Genomic DNA, 19,437 nt, shown 5'->3' with positions numbered 1-19,437 from the left:
GTTTAGTTTTTAGAATTTAGTAGCCCATCAAACTCTCACTTAAATAATTATTCCAGTTACCAGAGTACCCCTCTTCTTGATTATGCTGTATAATAGAGAGTTTTCTTATGTAAGCAGGTATGAGATTACAGTCTTCGTCTCAATATTGTATGGTAAAAGGAGAGCTGGCTTTGGAGTCAGAGGTTCTGGGTTCGAATTTTGGCTCTGCCACATGTAAGTAGCTAGTTCTGTAACTTTAGGCATGTCATTTTATTTTTCTGAGTCTCAGATGCCTCATCTGTAAAGTGAGTGCTTTGTGTTTTCTGACCTCTAAGGTCTCTTTGAGCTCTAATTTAATGACCCTCTCATACTCCTACTTTAGCCCTCTAATTTGTGTTTATGCATGCAAATTGAGGGAGGATGGTCATGAATTGCTAGCAAATTATTGTAAAGTCATCTTATTAAATTTTTTTGAGATCTTCAGGTTGCAAGGCATAATTAGAAATATCAGTTATTCTAATTGGCCGAAGGAGATTGTAATGAAATGTCATCAGCCATCTGTTGACCTGCAATGAGCATTTTGGATGGGGTTGATAGGGAACACACCTATGTGCCTAGAAACTTTGGACCCATTTACTGCATTAAAGGGCCTAATTTAAGAACATATTCTTGTTTACTCTCTTATACTGACATCCCCATCTGCTCTTTTCTGCTGGCTACATCTGTGTAACGTGGAAAGGAGAAATGCCTTGATGGCTCACCTGCTTCTGTCTCCCTCCTACTCCTTTCCCCCATTCCCAGATCTGCTCCTTTCTTCTGACTTCTCTTTATCATGGTGGTGATGGGGACACTGACATTGAGGGCAGAGCTGATCTTTCTGGGTGAGCCATCTGTCAGATTGCCTGGGCTGCAGATGGTACAAGGATCATCAGTGACAAATTCTATCAAAACCAGTCCCCATCCACTGCAGGCTCCCACTCTTAGGGAGGGGGAAGTGAGTCAGTGATTCTATATGAAGAGCCCTGAAGAAACGCCAGGAAAATATAGTTAGACAGTAGATTTTCTTTGAGAAATAATCCATTTTGAGATTGCAGTATTCCCCTAGACCTGCCAACACCTTCTCTTCAAGTGCTAAACCTTAAGAAACTTAAAGCTTTACACAGTCAGATATTGGTTAAATTGCCTATAGGAGATCAGTGAAATTCAGCCTCTTGAGTATTATTTTATTTTTTGGATTGCACGTTTTAAGAAGGACTTTGACAGTCTGGAGTGAGACCAGAGGAGGATTACCAGGATAGTGGGAAGATTAGAACCTTTGCCATATAAAGAATAGTTGGCAAAACTGGGAAAATTTAAACTTTGGAAAGAAAAGACAGGGTGGGAGAAGTTTGGAGGACATTTTCACTATTTTATAATATTTGAAGAATTTAATGTATAAAAAATATTAGATTTATTCTGTTTGCTCACAGAGGGCAAACCTAGGCCCAATGAATAGCAGCTATAAAGAAGCAGAACAGTATGAGGATGAACTTTCTAGCAGTTCGTACTGTCCAAAAATGAAGTGAGCTCACTGTGATATAAATTCCCCAACAATGGATGTGTTCAAGAGGAAGCTGGATGATCATCCATTGTGAGCTTCCTGTTTTCCATAGTTCCATACCTCAGCATCACCCTCGGCCCTATTGATTCTTTCTTTATTTTATTCTCTCTTTTTTTCTTTTTGGCTAGGCAAATGGGGTTAAGTGACTTGCCCAGGGTCATACAGCTATTGTTTTGTGTCTGAGGCCGTATTTGAACTCAGGTCCTCCTGAATCCAGGGCCAGTCAGTGCTCTATCTACTGCGCCACCTAGCTGCCCCTATTTCAGTCTCAAAGGAAGAATTTGCCCTTCTCCTTGTCAAAAATAACCCTTCTTTTCAAACCTTTTATCACATTCCCTTCTTCCTCCTCTGAGAATTAATGCCCATCTCTTCCTACAAATATGGCCAGATATTGCCCATCCTTAAAGAATGGTCACAGTCCCATCACTGTATCATCTTATATCTCTCTTTTCTTTCCCAAGCAACCTCTAGAGAAAAACAAAATCTGTTTATACTTATTGCTTCTACTTTCTAGCCTATTACTTACTTCTCATTTCCCTAGCAGTCTGGCTTTTGTCACATGGTGACAAAGATCACTAGTTATCTCTTAATTACTAAATGAATTGTCTTTTCTCATTCCTCATTCTTGACCTTGTTGAATTATTTAACACTGTTGACCATCTCATCCTCCTGAATACTCTCTTATCTATGGAGTTTTTTGTGTGTGTGTATGTGTGACACTATTCACTCTTTGTTTTCCTCCCGTCTTTCTGACTTCTTAGTCACTTTTTTGGGCTTATCATTTATATTAAGCCCCTGAGGTACACCAGGACTGTGTCATAGGGCTTTTTCTCTTCTCCCTATGTTCTCTTTCTTCATGACCTCATTAATTTCCATGCATTTGCAACCATCTCTATGTAGATTGCAAGTTCTTAACATTTTGGGGATCATTGGTCCTTTCATGGACCCCTTTGGCTGTCTGATGAAGCCTATGGATCCTTTTTCTGAATAATGTTTTTAAATGCATAAAATACATAGGAATGCAAAGGAAATAAATTATATTAAAATAATTATCAAAATATCTTTAAAAATTCAAAGAACCTTTAAGAATCCTTTATATAGATCAGAAGTGTCTAATATGTATCCTATGGGCCACATGCATCCTACAGCACTCCTGAGTGTGACTAGAAGCAGATTAAAATATAATTGGGAAATATTTGACTGAATAAATAAAAGTACAATAAAACATAGATAGCATACACTTTAAAATGTGTCAATGTGTAGCCTAAAGGGATGTGTATGTATGGATTAGTAGCTCCTGTTTCTATTTGAGTTTGACACCATTGATATAGGTGATACTCAAATCTTGATACATAGCATTCATTTCTTTCCTGAGGGGGAGTCCCCCCAACTTCTTCCTAGACATCTCTGATCAAATGCCCACAATCAAATTAATTTTGACATATCAAAATAGTATTGTCTCTTACTCACCAAAACTTAACTAACCTCCTACCTTCCGTATTTATGTTTAGAGCACCGTCATCGCAGCACATAGCAGATACCTAATAAAGGGATAAGGACTGAATGACCTGAATTTAGAACTCAAAAGCCATGTTTAATTCTCACTCTCACTCATCTTCCATATCCAATGAGTTGCCAAGTCTCCTCAATTCTACCTCCACAACATATCTTGCATCTATCCCTTTCTTTCCAGTCACACAAGCACTATCCCCATTCAGATTCTCGTTATCATGGCAATAACTTCTAATTATTTTCTCTGCATTTTCTCTCCCTAAGCCAACTTCCATACAGAGTCACCAAATTGGTATTCCTAAAGCAGATCTGACCATGCAAATTCACTGTCTCCCTGTTACCTCTAAGATAGGCTACAATCTCCAGTTTGGGTGCATTTTAAGCCCTTCAGAGCCCGGTCTAGTTTCAATTTATCTTTGTTCTGATTTCAAATTACTCCTTGTCATTCTTTCTGTTTCACAGAAATGGGTCTAGTTGCTTTTCCCTGTAAAAGACATTTCACATCTCTATGTCTTGGCACAGGCTGTCTATCTCTCATTCCTGGAAGACTCTCACTTCTTTCCTCCATCTTTTGCAACCTCTAATTCCCCACAGCTTCAGTTACTACCTCCTTTAAGAGATCTTTGTTGTGGATAGAGCGTCGGCCCTGGATTCAGGAGGACCTGAATTCAAATGTGACCTCAGACACATAACACTTACTAGCTGTGTGACCCTGGGCAGGTCACTTAACCCCATTGCCTAGCCCAAAAGAAAAAAAAAGGCCTTTGTTGATTCTCCTAGTTGTTAATGCTGCCTCTCCAGTACCCATTCTTGGCCTTCATTGTCCAATCTTCCATTACCCTGTCCAATCTTAACTCAATAGTTAGCCATTTCACCTCTATACTCTCCTCTGTTCTTTAATTCCTTGTACCGTTGCCTTGATGTCACTCATCTCTTGCCAAACCTCAACCTCAGATTATTCCCACCATCTGTTTCCTAGACTCCTACTCAAAAGCTGCCAGATGCAGCTGGAAGAAGTCTTGAAATTGTGTTAACTGGATATATTACCAATTCATATTATCTGACACCAACTGGGCATTTACTACATCAAGAGAGTAATTTTATTTTCCTTACTTGATTCTGTGCCTCACTCTTCACAGAAGTAATACCAAATCTTCTCTTCTCTCTTTAAGCCTCCCACGCTTCCTCTTCACCCTTTTCTTATAGATGAGGACCTTACTTTACTGAAAAAAATTGAAAGTGATGTGAATGCTCTTCTCTCCAGTTGACATCATCTCCTACTCTCTTCTCTTTTTCCCACAGTCTCTGACAAAAAGGGAGTCTTTCTTCTTGCCAAGGCTAACTCCTTTATGTATGTATCTGATCATGTCTCCTCCCATTTTATCCAACACACTGCAACCCCTTATCATCTTCCCCTCCCTAGCTTTCAACCCTTTCCACCTACTGGTTCCCTATAGTCTCCTCAAGCTATATCCCTTTTTTCAGCTATATCTGGTGTCATCCCTCAACTGAAATGGCTATCTCTTTAAAGTTACCAATGATCTCTTAATTTCCAGATCTGATGATAGTTTTTTTTTCTGAATCCTCATCCTTCTTGACCTCTCTCTCTTGCATTTGACAGTGTAGACCATTCTGTCTTCCTGATACCCTGTTTTTTTGGGGGGGTTTTCATGACATTATTCTCTTCTAGCTTCTCCTACTACCTGACTTGTCCGTCTTAATCTCTGTTGTTGACTCATCATCCACATCATGCTCCATAGCTGTGTGTTTTCCCAAAGTTCTGCTAGGCCCTCTTCTCTTCAACTTCTGCAGTCTCTCTTGGCAGCTTCATCAGGTTCCACAAATTTAATGATCACCTTTATGCATATGACTTCAAGTTTTTTATATCTAGCCTTTTTCTCCCCCTTGAGCATCAGTACTTCATCATACAAGTTGCTATTGGATATATATATCAATGAGAAAATACAATTGCTATTGGATATGTCAACCTTGCAGCTAGATGGCTCAGTGAATAGAACACTGAGCTTGGAATCAGGAAGACTTATCTTCATGAGTTCAGATCCAGCCTCAGATACTTACTAGCTCTGTGACTCTGAGCAAGTCACTTAACTGCCTCAGTTCCTTATCTATAATATGGGCTGGAGAAGGAAATGGCAAAACACTACACTATCTCTGCCAAGAAAACCCCAGAAAGCGTCATGAAGAGTCGGACGTGACTGAAAATGACTAAACAACAGCAAACAATATCAACCTGGATGTCTTAGAGACATCTTAATTCAACATGTTTTAAATTGAATTCATTCTCTTTCCTCCCAGTTCTTCCTCTTTTACAAATTTCTGTAATTCTATTGCAGATGCCTCTATCCTTCTAGTTTCCCAGGTTCATATCAATGACGTTGTCCTGAAACTTCTCGCTCCCTCATTCTCTCCATGTGATCATTTGCGAAATTTTTCAGCTTCTACTTTTTCAGCATCTCTTAAAACTGACTCCTCTTCATTCAACTGTCTTTGTTCAGGCCCTTATTATATTGCCTGGATTATTATAACAGCCTTTTAATTGATCTCACTTCCAAAAGCCTCTCATTACTTCTGTCCATCCCAGCCACATTGCTGCCAAAGTAAATTATTTTTTTTTTTTGGTGAGGCAGTTGGGATTAAGTGACTTGCCCAGAGTCACACAGCTAATGCATATTAAGTATCTGAGGTTGGATTTGAACTCAGGTCCTCCTGACTCCAGGGCAGGTGCTCTATCCACTGTGCCACCTAGCTGCCCCCAAAGTAATTTTCCTTAAGTCCAGATCTGACCATGTGACTCCTCTACCCAGTCAAAGCCAGGGGCTTCCTATTGCCTCCAAGACAAATATAACTCAATAAAAAAAATCAATAAATATTTATTAAGCACCTACTATGTACTAGGCACTGTGCTAAATGCTGGGGATACAAAAAGAGGGAAAAAGACAGCCCTCACCCTCAAGGAGCTTACCATCTAATGGGAAGTCACCATGCAGATATATACAGAGCAAGCTATGTAGAGGATAAATATGAAGTAATTCACAAAGGGAATACACTTTGCCCAACAGATCCAGCCAAACTGGTCTCCTCTCTATTTGCCACAAATAATACCTCCTCTCACGTATCTGTACCTTTGCATTGGCTATCCCAAATGTCCAGAATGCACTCCTTCCCTACCTTGGCGCCAGAATATCTCTGTTCCTTTAAGATTCAACTCAGGTGCCACCTTTAGAAGTTTTTGCCTGTCCTCCCAGCTGTTAATGTCTTCCTTCCTACACTGCTTTGTGTTTAACTACTTTGTAGACATTTGTAGTTCTTCACTTTATATTTATAGTATATGTATATGTAGGCATATATGTATGTGTGTATATATGTTTGTGTGTGTATGGGCACATACACACATTTGTGACCTCCATTGGAATGTAAATTTCCTGCAAGTATGGATTATATCATTCTTTGTACTTGTATCCTCAGCTTCTGTTACAGTGCCTTGCATATAGTAACCAAATAGTTATTGGCTGATTATGTTTATACTTATTTTTATATATGTCCTTTTTGCCCCCTTTTGACTTGAGGTCAGGGAGTATTTTCATTTTTGTGTTTGTATTCCCCAGCATCTGCCACATAGTAAATGCATAATAAATGTTTATTGAATTAAATGTTGAAGAGATGATTAATGTTTCAGATAAGGGATGACCTAGTTGGTCTGTCAAATTCTCTAACAGTGGAAGTCTATAATCTTAAGGAAAGGAATCTTTTATACAAGAACAGAAATTTGTCTAGGCAATACTAATGGCTTCTTCTCACTGTCTATTGGCACTTTAATGACATTCTGAACAAGGAAGATTCTGCATCATAGGTACGGATATACAAATTATAGAATTATCTCTAGAAGGGTTTTGGACCTGAGACTGAGGACTGAAACCTTTATATGTCCCAGATACTTCTGATGGTATTGTTCAAGGCTAGTTCAGTCATTGAATAAACATTTAAATTTTTTTATTTATTTTATTTTTAATTTATGAAATAAAATAAACCTTTCCATAACATAGTAGAATTAAAAAAAAAGATGATTGCAAATGAAATTGCAAATCTATTATGCACAACTTGTTATTCCTTTTAAATAAATAATAGAGTTATCATGTACATATCTTTTTTTCCTTTTTTTCTTCCTTTCCTCTCCTCCCTCATCCTAGGGGTTCAGTAAGCATTTGTTAAGCACCTGCTATGTATTGAGCACTGTGCTAGACACTGAGGATATAAATAAAAGAGGGAAATAGCCCATGCCCACAAGTAGCTTACATTCAGCTCAGGAGCTAGAAGAAGGGAGAAACAATGTGACCCAGATAAATAAATACAAATCATGTATAAAATGGTTTTAAAAGCATACAAAAGAGCATGAGCAACTGAGGGGATTAAGGAAGGCCTGGTATACTTGAACTAAGTTTTGAAGAGAATTAGGGAGTACCAAGGGACTGAGGTGAAGAGGAAGAACTAGGCATTCTCCGTAGACAAAAGCATGGAGGCAGAAGAGAGTATGTTTTACGTATAGGGAACAGCAAGTAGATGAGATAGGCTCAGAGAATATGATGTAGTATAGCACTTTTGGAAAGAGGTTGAAGTTAGATTGTGGAGCCTTGAAGTAACAGTTTTTATTTTTATCGTAGGAACAACAGTGGGTATCTGAAACTTCTTGATCAAGGAAGTGACATGGTCAGATTTGTGAACTAGAAATACCGATTGTGCAGTTGAAATTAGAGATTTGATGTTATAACATTAACTATCATGGCAGATTTCCTGTGACTTTTAATGAGATTATGTGTGGTTGCTGTTGGGAGTAGAACCATGGCTTACATTAGATATAGCTCATGTCTGTGATTTATTCTGTGCTTTCATGGAGTTAAACACACAGTGACTCAATTAGTTCTTGGACCTATAGGACTTGCCATATAGTTTGAGCAGAAAATATCGAAATGAGAAAGTAAATAATCCTTTGTACTCAGAGCAATCAGGTGAACAAATACATTTCATGAATACTTAGAAATTATGTTGTGATGGACAACTTTAAAAATATTTATCTAATACATGTATGTAAAGTATACTATGTATACTTATGATGTTTGTACATATGTGTATATATGTATATTTGTGTGTGTATACATACACATCAGTTCATATATATATATATACATATATATATATACATATATACATATATATATATACATATATATATATACATATATATATATATATATACACACACACACACACACACACACACACACACACACACACACACACATACATACAAGACATAAATCAGACCTGTGATTTCATCAGTATAGGTCATTCCCTCTAGGGAAACTTTTTTTTTTGAAAGTTACATGTTTAATTTAAACTTCTTTTTTGAGAACTGCCAAAGCTAAAACTTCTTCTGCTGCTGCTAACTGGCAACGTGGCAACAACTTAGAGATTTGCTTAGAGTGCTAAAAGATAAGTGACTTGCCCATGGTCATATGAGTAGTATGTGGTTGAAGCAGGATTTAAATTCAGTTTTTACTCTCCACAAGGCTGATTCTCTATTGATCATGCCACACTGTTTCTCTTCATTGGTATAGAGATAGAGCATGGGAAAATGTCTTTTCTAAACATATGTAAGTCATATCTTCTTGAAACAGTTTCTAGTGTTAAGCATTGTTTGTAGCATAAACATTTTGGTTATAGATAACAACATATACAATGTGGTTATATAATATTTTTATTTTATAGCAAATATTTATTGAGAGTATTGACAAGTCCTGGGAAGAGAGATGGAATGCTGTAATGAAAAGGTCTCTGAACTAGGAACATACAAAGTTTTGAGATCTCTTCCTGGTTTTGCCCACTAAACTAGGCTAGCTGTATCACGTCAAGTAAGTCCCTGACTACCTCTGTGGATATCAGTTTCTTCATCTGCAAAATGAAGAGATTAAACTAAATGGCAGGTGTGCTTTCCTAGCTCCAACATTCTAGGATTCTGAGACAAAGTTCTGAGAAATTCAAGTACAAAAGAAGTGGTTTACAGCTTATAGGAAAACCAAAGGAGCAGGCACTGGCTACTGAGATGGAGGCAAGTTGGAGAGCTGGAAGATTTATCAGCATAAATGAACCAAAAGAGTGGTAAAGCAGTGGGAACATAGAGGGTACTAACAAGTGAATTTCACATAACAAGGACATGTTAAAGTAGATATTCAAGGAAAAGAGTGACATGCTGGATGCCAGCAGCTATATGGAGAACTTTTGGGTAAATAACAAGTCTTTGATCAGAATTATTATAGTGACAGGCATGTGAATAACTAATGTGTTTGAGGAAATGATATTTATTACAAATCACACGTGCTTATATTTCGCCTATACATTCACACACACGTTAATGAACATTTTTTCACTTCAGCATGTGTGATCCACCTACCATGATCCTCCTCCTCCTCCTCCTCCTCCTCTCCTTCTTCACAGTGGGGTCAAGTGACTTGCCCAGGGTCACACAGCTAGTAAGTGTCAAGTGTCTGAGGCCACATTTACTTAGGGCCTCTTGGCTCTATCCACTGTGCCACCTAGCTACCCCTATGATCCTTTTTAAGACTCAGTTTTGATTCATGGGGACTTTGAATGGTAATTTTCCTGATCTGGCTCATTTTGCCCCCACCTCATTTGAAACTGTGAACTTCTCAATTCAAATGAGATCTAAATATTCGATTGCTCACCGGGAAAAGAATAGCATTGAAAAAAGTAAAGCATTTAATTGAGACAGAAACAAATAGTAAATAGTGTACTCTATAGTACACAAATCCCCCCACCCTTTCCCCCCACTACCCCAGCAAACAATTTGGGAAACAGGCTCTTCTGATACCATTGGCTATGGAATGAGGGCAAAATGCAGTCAAGCTATTAGCAACCCAGTTATACTCATGGGACAGGTCTTGGATAGGCTTGATCTCAATAAAGAGTCAAGTGTTTGTTTCTCCAGTTACCTGAGAGTAGCTCCTTAAAAGTGGCAACAATTCACCAAACTGTCTCATCTTCTTTGTTTCACGTCAAGTCCATTAGTAACAAAACTACTAATACCGGGCTTATTCCCAAATCCCTTTCTTGTTCCATTTGTCGGAAATCTAGCCATGACTTCCATTTTTTTTTGTCCTTCCGTTTTCCCAGATACTATCAAACTATGATGCAGGTACCCAGGTCTTGTGGTAATTAGAGTTTTTATTTTTCTTTCAGTGAATATTCATGCTCTGGGTAGACCAAGGGTTCTTAATCTGAGGTGTATAAACTTGTCTTAAATATGTATGTGTGTATATATATGTATGTGTGTATATATATGTATATGTATATACATATACATATATAAATATACAAACACAATACTTCGATATACTTTAATGTATAATTGGTTTCTTTTTAATCCTATGTATTTTATTTTATTCATTTAAAACTGAGAACTTCTCAATTCATATTAGATCTGAATATTCAATTGCTTACCAGGAAAAGAATAGCATTGAAAAAGTAAAGCATTTAATCGACATAGAAACAAATAGTATAATTGGTTTCTTTTTAATCCTATGTATTTTATTTTATTCATTTAAAACATTGGGGGAAGGGAGCGGTCTATAAGCATGGCCAGATTGCCAGAGGGATCCATGGCACAAAAAAATAGTTAGGAATCACTACTCTAGGCCCAGGAATCCTAGGAAATACAGCCCTTTACCCCACCTCATTCATATAAGCCGCAGCATCATAGATTTTAAGCTGAAGGGAAACTTTTGAATCATTTATTTACCTTCTCTGCTGTTGAAATAAGTACTCTAAGCATTAATATCCCTATTTTGTAAATGCGGAAAGATAGTCAGCTTCATGTGGTTACAGAGTGGAAATAGGACTCATCACCTAGGTGTCCTGATTCCAAATCTAGTGTTCCTTCAGCTTCATTCATGAGTCATAGAAATAGTCTTGCTGTGTCTTGGCACCTCCATTTAATTCAATTCAGCACGTAATCATTAAGTGCCTGTTATGTGCCAGAAAGTGTGCTGGGCACTGGTGATACTTAAAAAAGGGAATGGTCCCTGGCCTCAAGGAGCTTGCATTCCATTGGGAGATACAAGCAGTATGTAGCTAGAAAAATCAATACAATGTATATATGATAACCTTTTTTTTTTTCCCCTTCAGTGAGGGAGTAGTCACAGCTGAAGGGATCAGGAAGGGTCTCAGCTGCATGCTTCTTCGATTTTCCACATGAGCCCACAGAGTCATCTTTCCTCCTTTGGTTTGTCTTCTGTACAACTCACTGCTTATGGAGACTGACTGACTTAGAGGCTTAAAACTAGAGAACAGCAAATTGGGCCAGTCTCCTTGTTCCTGCCTCCTATCCTATCCTACTGACAAGAATTCTACAGTTTTAAGTCAAGAAGGTGTGAAAGTCTTGTTAGAGTTAGAAGGGCTTATGTTTCCACAGGTAGAATAATGCAGAGAGATTTAAAGAACAACAGCTCCAGGAAGTAGTACATGTAGGTGGGCTCGGGCTTAGCCAATAAAAAGTAAGTGGATTGTTCCAAAAGGACTCCCAAATCAAGGTAAGGGTCGAGCCAGCTCAGACCAGTTAGGGTCAACCTGAGGACACCTGAAAAATGTTAGTGTGCCTGCTTAATGAGCTTCATTACTATCATCTGACACACCCTGCATAAAATTAGAGCCTCATTAATGAGTCATGGGACGTATGACCAAGGGAGGAGGAACATACTTGAGCATATCAAGGGGAAACATGTAAGGAAAGGTGTAACCTAGCAAGGGATGGACCAGTCCCGGCCTGGGAGGTTTCGAGCCGAATTCAACTGCATAAAAGCACACTTGCCCTTACACTCAGGGCCCACCCCTCCTGAAGAGGGGTGGAGCCGGCTTCTGGCCATAAACGTCTAAATCCTCTGGACTTTCTTTATAATAAATTTTCTTGATACTAAATTTTTGGTGTCAAGCCTATTTCTAACAGTCTTGACTTACTTCAAATTACCAAGAAATGAGTTTTATCAGATGTTTCCGTAGTAGTTTAGAGCCCTGTAAGGTCTTACTTTTTGTTAGGTCTATCACATTTACATGAGGTTAAAAGTAATTATCTCCCATTGTTACTACAGATGGGAAAATGGAGGCAGATGGCCCATAGTGCATGAGCTCAGATTAAATTGGCTTCTGAGTTTGGGTTTTGATGTTGGATCTTGGTTTTCACATTTGTAAAGTGAGGGAAGGATGATGATAAATTTTTTTTAAATGAGGTGGGGTTAGATTCAATGTTTGAAGTTCCTTAGAAACAAGTTCTCATAATAGAACAAGAAAATACTGAGAAGTGAATGATGACTGAGGTTAGAATTATCCATGGATATTAATTCTTATCTCATTCTTCCTTGCCAAGAATTTTAGTTATGCCTTAAAAGCTTTTTTAATTCCTTGCCGAGTTATCTCTTCAGACTGACACTAGAGCCATTTCTAAGCATAGGGTAACATGCTTAATATATCTCCTACCAGCTTATACTTTTATAAGGTATACAGAAAGTGGGTTGAATTCTGAGAGTTCTGAGGTGGTGGGAACATTATAGCAACAGTGCTGGGTTTGGAGGCAGAGGGCTTGAGTCTAAGTCTCAGCTCTCCTACCTAGTACCTGTGTGATCTTAGGCAATTTGCTCAACTTTTCTGGGCTTTGGTTTCCTTATCTATAAAATGAAGTTGTACTAGATCAGAAATTCCTCACCTGGCATCCACAGACCCTCAACGGGCCTGGAGATAGATTTCAGGGCCCTGTGAACATGGGGAAAAACACAGCTTTATTTTTACTAATCTTTGGTTTCCTTTGTAATCCTATTTATTTTATTTTATGCATTTCAAAACATTATTCTGAGATGGGGTCTACTGACAGTTCACCACATTTTCAAAGGGATCCATGACCCAAAAGAGGCTAGGAATTTCTGGAAGTAATACAAACCGGATTCTCTTCAAGCTCAAAATCTAGTGATAAATGTCAACAGGAAAGAGGGAGGAACATTTGGGGTAAAGCAGGGAAGAATTTCACATTTTTTTTGTGTGTCAAGCCTGTCTAAGCATGAGAATCTTGCTAAGGAGAATTTGGGAGTTTTTCAGTGATGTCTAAAGCTTTCTGAGCAAGCTTCATGCAGACTAAGGAACTTTGTTACAACTTCCTGGATTAATGGGAGGAAGGGAAAAGATGCTCACTTTACTTAATACGTCAGAACATACTGTTGCTGAGGCAGCTTGGTATTTAGGAAATGGCTCTTGAGTTAGAGTCAGAAGACTGACATTTGAATCCTGCTCTTTCACTGACTACCGTGTGACCTGGAGCAAATCGCAACCTCTCTGGGCCTCAGTTTCATTTCATATAAAATAAAGAGATTATATAGATAATCTTTGAAGTCTAGATCAGAAAAACAGCAAAATGGAAAAGAAAAGAAAAGTCAAGGCAGATAGGGGAAAATAAATAATAGCTAGCTTTTAATTATCTCTGGTAAAGGGAGATAAGATTAATATGTATAGCTGAATACCACAGATAAACCTTTGAGATCCCTCCAAACTGCCTCCCCTTCCAAACTGCCTTGTATTTAAATACTTTGTATTTATTTTCTATTTATTCTGTTTATACTTATGTATGTGCTTGTTTTCTCCCCTCTTGGATTGTAGGTAGAGGTTGTTTCATTCTAATATTTTATCCCTAGCACCTAACACAATGCTTAAATAATGCTAGTTGAATGCTAGTTGATTGATTGAAACCAAGCTACCTGTATGATTGCGGGCAGCCAGTCAATTAATCTGTTTCTTCTTCTTTAAAGTGGGGATAATGATACCTGTGGTACATATCTCACAAGATTGTAATGGAAATTGAATGAGATAAGGTATGTAAAGTGCTTTGCCAACCTTAGGGCACTATGTAAATGTCAACCATTATTAGTATTCGCAATTCCTTCCAGTTCTAAATCCCGTAATCTTAGGAGAGGGGCCCAAACTGCTATAACTATTTCTGTGGGCTGGTACATATTATAGGATGCTTTAGCCTCGTGGTCTTTTTCCTTCTTGTATTAGAGAGAGTAAGAAAAGAGCAGAGAAAGAGGGGAGAGAGCTGCATCCTCATCCTGGTTCTATACCTAACTTGCTGAGTGACCACAGACTTGTCATTTAATTTTTCAGCCTGAATTTGCAAAGATACCTTGATTGGATTATCTGTGTGGAGTCCATTATCTTGGCAAATCCAGTCTCCCTTTTTCAGACATTCAGAAGTTGGCCGTACTTTACAGGTGTTTTTATTTTCCCTTTCTGTGTGTCTGATTGTAGTTTTGTGCTTTTAATTTTTCTTTTTCTCCTTTTTTCCCTAAACTTCAGAAAAGTTATAATGTAACAGTTGTCGTTTACAATGTTTAAATGGCAATCATATTGGGAACTGACTGAAAGCATCTTTAGAAATAATGTACAGCAGCATATATGAATTTCTAATCTTTTACACTGGATTTCTGCACAAGTTTTTTTTTGGCCTATTTTTGTTCTGTACAACAGCCAAGAAGATCTAGTCCAATATGGAAACTGTTAAAATATTTTAGAAGCATTTTTTAATTTGAAAACATAAATATGAAAATAAATCCCATCTCTAATTATTTTGCTGCTTTTACTTAGTACTAGTTGTCTTCAGTTACTTTTTGGAAATAGAAGTTTTGCCTTTATGAGGTTAGTAGAAGAGATATGATGGCATGGGTCCCAACATTCTTTCACTTGTGTTTTCTACCAGCACTCAGTTATGGGACTTGTGGGTGGAAGCCTTGAATACTGTTTGGTATTTCTTAGGCTTCAACAAAGCGGCAACTGTCCCTTGGCAGAAGTACTATGCTAATAGCCCTAGGGTAACTAAAAAAAAAAACAACAAAACACACAGATAGGTAGGTGCTGAGCCTGAGGTCAGGAATATCTGAGTTTAAATTCTAGGACCCTGGGCAAGTCATTCATTGTCTGTTTGCTACAGTTTCCTCATCTGTAAAATGGGGATATAATAGCACTTAGATCAAATGAGATAATAATTGTGAAGTGTTTAGCACAGTGCTTGGCACATAGCTAGTGATACATGAGTGTTAGCTATTCACTATTGTTGTTGTTGTTGTTGTTGTTATTATTGGACAGTCCTGCCTTCAAGAAGCTTATATTCTCCTGTGTGTAAATGTTCAGTGCCAGAGGAGTCCGTGTAATAGAAGTATCATTGTTTGCTAGAAGAGTAGGATTTATGGAAGAGGTGGGAGTTCATATGATTCTAGAGAGGATGACTGGGAGTACATGGAAGAGAGTAAGGAAGATATTTCAGGTGGAGTAAACTGCTCAAGCAGAGATGGAGAGTTGAGAAAGAACATGATATGGAGAAAATGAGTGGAGGGAAGGAGGAGAAAGAAAAATGAGATCACAGCTCTAGAGCTGGAAGGGATCTCAGAGGCCATATAGTAAACCTCATCATTATTTTAATGGTAAGGAGACTGAGGACCAGAGAGATAGGTGACTTTTCCAAGGCTGCAATGGTAGTGAAGGTTCTAGGCAAGATTTGAACTTAGGTCCTCCAACTTCAGAGCGAATATTCTTTCCACTGGAAAGGGAGCAGTGAACATGTCAGCCTAAGTGGAAGAGAAGGTTTGTATTGAGGATGCTGTATAAAAAACCTGGTAAAGTAAGGTCAGGTTATGGAGGGCTTCAAATGCCCGATTGAACCATTTGTTGGGACTATTCAGTTTGGGGATGGAAGGGACCTTTGAGGTTATCTAATCCAACTGTGCCTTTTTAGAGTTGAGGAAACTGAGATCCAGAGAGATTATATGATTTATTCAAAGTCTTACAGGTGGCAGAGCTGGGATTTGAAGCCTAAATCTTTCTGTGGCAGCTAGTGACACAGTGGATGGTGAGGGGCCTGGAGTCAGGAAGACCTCGAGTTCAAATCCAGTCTCAGACGTTTACTATTGGTGTGGGCAGTTCATTAACTCTGTTTGCCTCAGTTTCCCCATCTGTAAAATAAGCTGGAAAAGGAAATGGTAAACCACTCCAGTATCTTTGCCAAGAAAACCCCAAATGAGGTCATGAAGAGTCAAATGTGAACAATGACAAGCATTTTTATCCATAAGACCTTTTTAAAAATGTTTTTATTGGGGGCAGCTAGGTGGTGCAGTGGATAGAGCACCGGCCCTGAATTCAGGAGGACCTGAGTTCACATCCGGCCTCAGACACATAACACTTACTAGCTGTGTGACTCTGGGCAAGTCACTTAACCCCATTGCCTAGCCAAAAAAAAAAGTTTTATTGTTGTCTTTTGGTTTTTTGCATTATCATAATTTTTTGCAATGACCCTTCCCTTCCAAGAGAGCCTTTTAATGTAGCAGATATTATTTTTAAGGGAAACAAAAGAGAAAAAACTAATATCACTAATCAATAAATCAAAAAAATCTGAAAGCATATGCAGTGTACAGTGCTTGTGGACCTCCTGTCTCTGCAAAAAGATGAGGTGGGGCAGTCTTTTCACATCTTTTGCTTCGAGCCATGCTTCTTAGTTTATTTTTGCCTTATTTGGGTTTTTTGTGTCCTAGACCATGGACATAGATAAAATTGCTTTATCTCTTGCATATAATTGCTATTTTGGAAAGCTTTGAGAGGTCATGAGGATGGGAGAAAATACCTTTTTGGTCATAGGAACTGGAAGTCTCCAATAGTGCTCTTGCTAAAAGATCTGAAAAGAGACCGAAAAGCTTTTATAGAGTTTCTGCAGTAAACCACAGCTTTAGTTATATGGTCACTTAAAAAGTAAAGCTAATCCAAGAGTCTGCTGTGTTTTGTCATCAGTCAATTAGCTACTGTTTCTGGCTCTGGGAACTCAAAAACATAAGGTAAGCAGTCCTTACCCGTATAGCACTTACATTGTTGATTATAAACATTTGACTTGGTTGAAGAAAATGTAGTCTTGAGGGAGCTTTTTCCAGTAAAAAGTCTTCAATACATAGGTAAAGATAATACATGAATCTTTGACAGATGTAGCCATAGAAATAACTTTGTTCACTGATTCTCTGAGTATCCATATCAAATGAGGCATGAAACTGAGACAGGTTTGTTAGAAGTATTTTCTATTGTCACAGAAGATACCTTGTGCAAATTCCAAATGTAAGAAAAATATATAAGTGGTGAAATCCTCGAGATGATATTATGCTTATTCCATGAAACCTCAGAGGACTATAGGACCTCTTAATGAGGCCCATGGACACTTAAAAGAGGTTACCCTACTAATGTAGGTTAAGACAAATAAAATGAAGAAAGCCTGTTGACTAGAATATGTTGTACAATTGGATAAACGGCCCAGTGAGTTGTCAGTGTCTCTGTCTAGGACAGGGACTGAAGAGGGTAAATAGGGTCAAAATGAGACAGGAGAAGGAAATAATAATAACGAAATTTTTCTAGGGCGTACTATGTGCAAAATATTGTGCTAAACATTCTATAATAAGTATTATCTCATTTGATCCTCACAACCGTCCTGGGAGGTACATGCTATTATCATCTCCATTTTAAGATGAGGAAACTTAGGCAGATAGAAGTTAAATGACTTTCCCAGGGTCACACAGCTGGTACATGTCTGAGGCTAGATTTGAACTCAGGTTTTCCTGATTCTAGGCCCACCACTCTATCCACTGTGTCAGAAGAAGGAAAATATGCTGAATTTCATTTGGATTATTGTGTAGGACTTTGAACAGTTGGAAGCTACTTCCTAACATATCCCCAAAATGCTTATTTTGATATGAGTATTTTGAGGATGTTCTCTGGCTGTGGATCATGGAATCCTATACTCTATGAAGAATCAGAATAGTGGATGATTCAAAGAGTAGTGAAGAGGTTCATGGTGTATTAAGATGGCTACAGCATATTACCAAGGTTGAAATATTGGCATAAATGATGTCATACAGTATATGTATTATTGGAAACAGAAGTGAGCCAGTCATGTAGTGAGAACAAGTCATGACAGATGGATAGCCAGATTGCTTCAATGATGCCCAAAGAATGGTGTTAAGAAGACATAAAGAAAAACATTTTGGGTGAGTCTTCTGTGGAAAGTTTATAGGAAGCCATGGATAATTTAAACTCTTTAGACATAGACTGTTTTCCTTTTATCTTTGCATCCTGAATGTAATGCCTAGAACACTGTAGGCATTTAATAGATGCTTGTCAAATGAATGACAAGAGTCCTCTGAGATAAGAAGCCATGGATAGGTTGTGATCTTCATCAGTGGAAGTGGTACCCCTACTGAATGATCCTATTGACATGTTGAAATGTACTTTATCTGGATTTTTCCTTTGTCTCACTTACTTCCTGCCTCATAGTATAATTAATTATGTGTATACATTTCATAGTATTCTTATTCCCTAGAAAACAAACTTCTTGAAGGCAGGAAAAACATCATGCCTTGTCTTTGTATGCGTAGTGTCTGGCTCATAAGATAATATGAGCACTTAATAAACACTTTGTTGAATTGAATGGAACTGAGGAAGCAAAGCTTGGGTGATAATTTTTGTTGCCTTATAAATTCTGTATGCTGCCATAGTGCTATAGCTTTTTTCTTATTGTGGTGTGGGCTGGCAGTGGATAATATATTGAACTGGGAATCCAGATAGCTTTACCACTGTTTATCTGTGCAATTGAGAGGAAGTCAATCTTTCTGGGCCTTAGTTTCGTCAGATGAATTGGTTGGGATGGGAGGGTGATTAGAGAATCATTCAGTTTTTTGAAACCTAAAAATTTGTGATTCCCTATTAAAATTGTTAGTAGTATGTTAAATCTATTTTAAGCTGTTGTAATCTAAAAACAAAACATATCAAAACTTTTTAAAGCTACATATGAGAAGACTAATATATGTATTATATACACATATATATGTATGTACATATTATAAATATATATATATAAAAGAAATTATTAGAGCAGAGAAGGAAATGCAGATATGTAGGACAGCTTTGAAAGTTATATGTTGAATTTATTAAGATAATATTTAAATGGTACATAATAGAGCATGATATACAATATTTTTTGTGTTTTGCCTTATATGTGGAAATGCCATTTGGTGTTCAGTTCAGAATTAGAAAAAAAAAGTTTTATTTTTATAAAAAAAGAAATCATAGCCCTTTTAGCACTTATGATGTAATCTTCTTGGGTCTGTTCCGTCTTGGAGCTGGAAAATAACAGCTTGATTTGTGTCCCTGGATTTGCTGGTGATGGGAAGGGCAGGGTATTTTAATGACTCAAC

General features: G+C 37.8%; 1 protein-coding gene across 2 annotated transcripts in view; it reads left to right on the top strand.

Moving 5' to 3' along the window:
• SAMD12 (sterile alpha motif domain containing 12) overlaps positions 1 to 19,437 on the top strand; it is a 514,242-nt gene that overhangs the window by 23,965 nt on the left and 470,840 nt on the right. The window lies entirely within an intron of this gene.

The sequence above is a fragment of the Phascolarctos cinereus genome, unplaced genomic scaffold (genome assembly GCF_003287225.1).
Source record: "Phascolarctos cinereus isolate Bilbo 61053 unplaced genomic scaffold, phaCin_HiC Scaffold_4;HRSCAF=312, whole genome shotgun sequence".
In the NCBI taxonomy this organism is placed as follows: domain Eukaryota; kingdom Metazoa; phylum Chordata; class Mammalia; order Diprotodontia; family Phascolarctidae; genus Phascolarctos; species Phascolarctos cinereus.
This window is presented reverse-complemented; position numbering and strand designations above follow the sequence as displayed.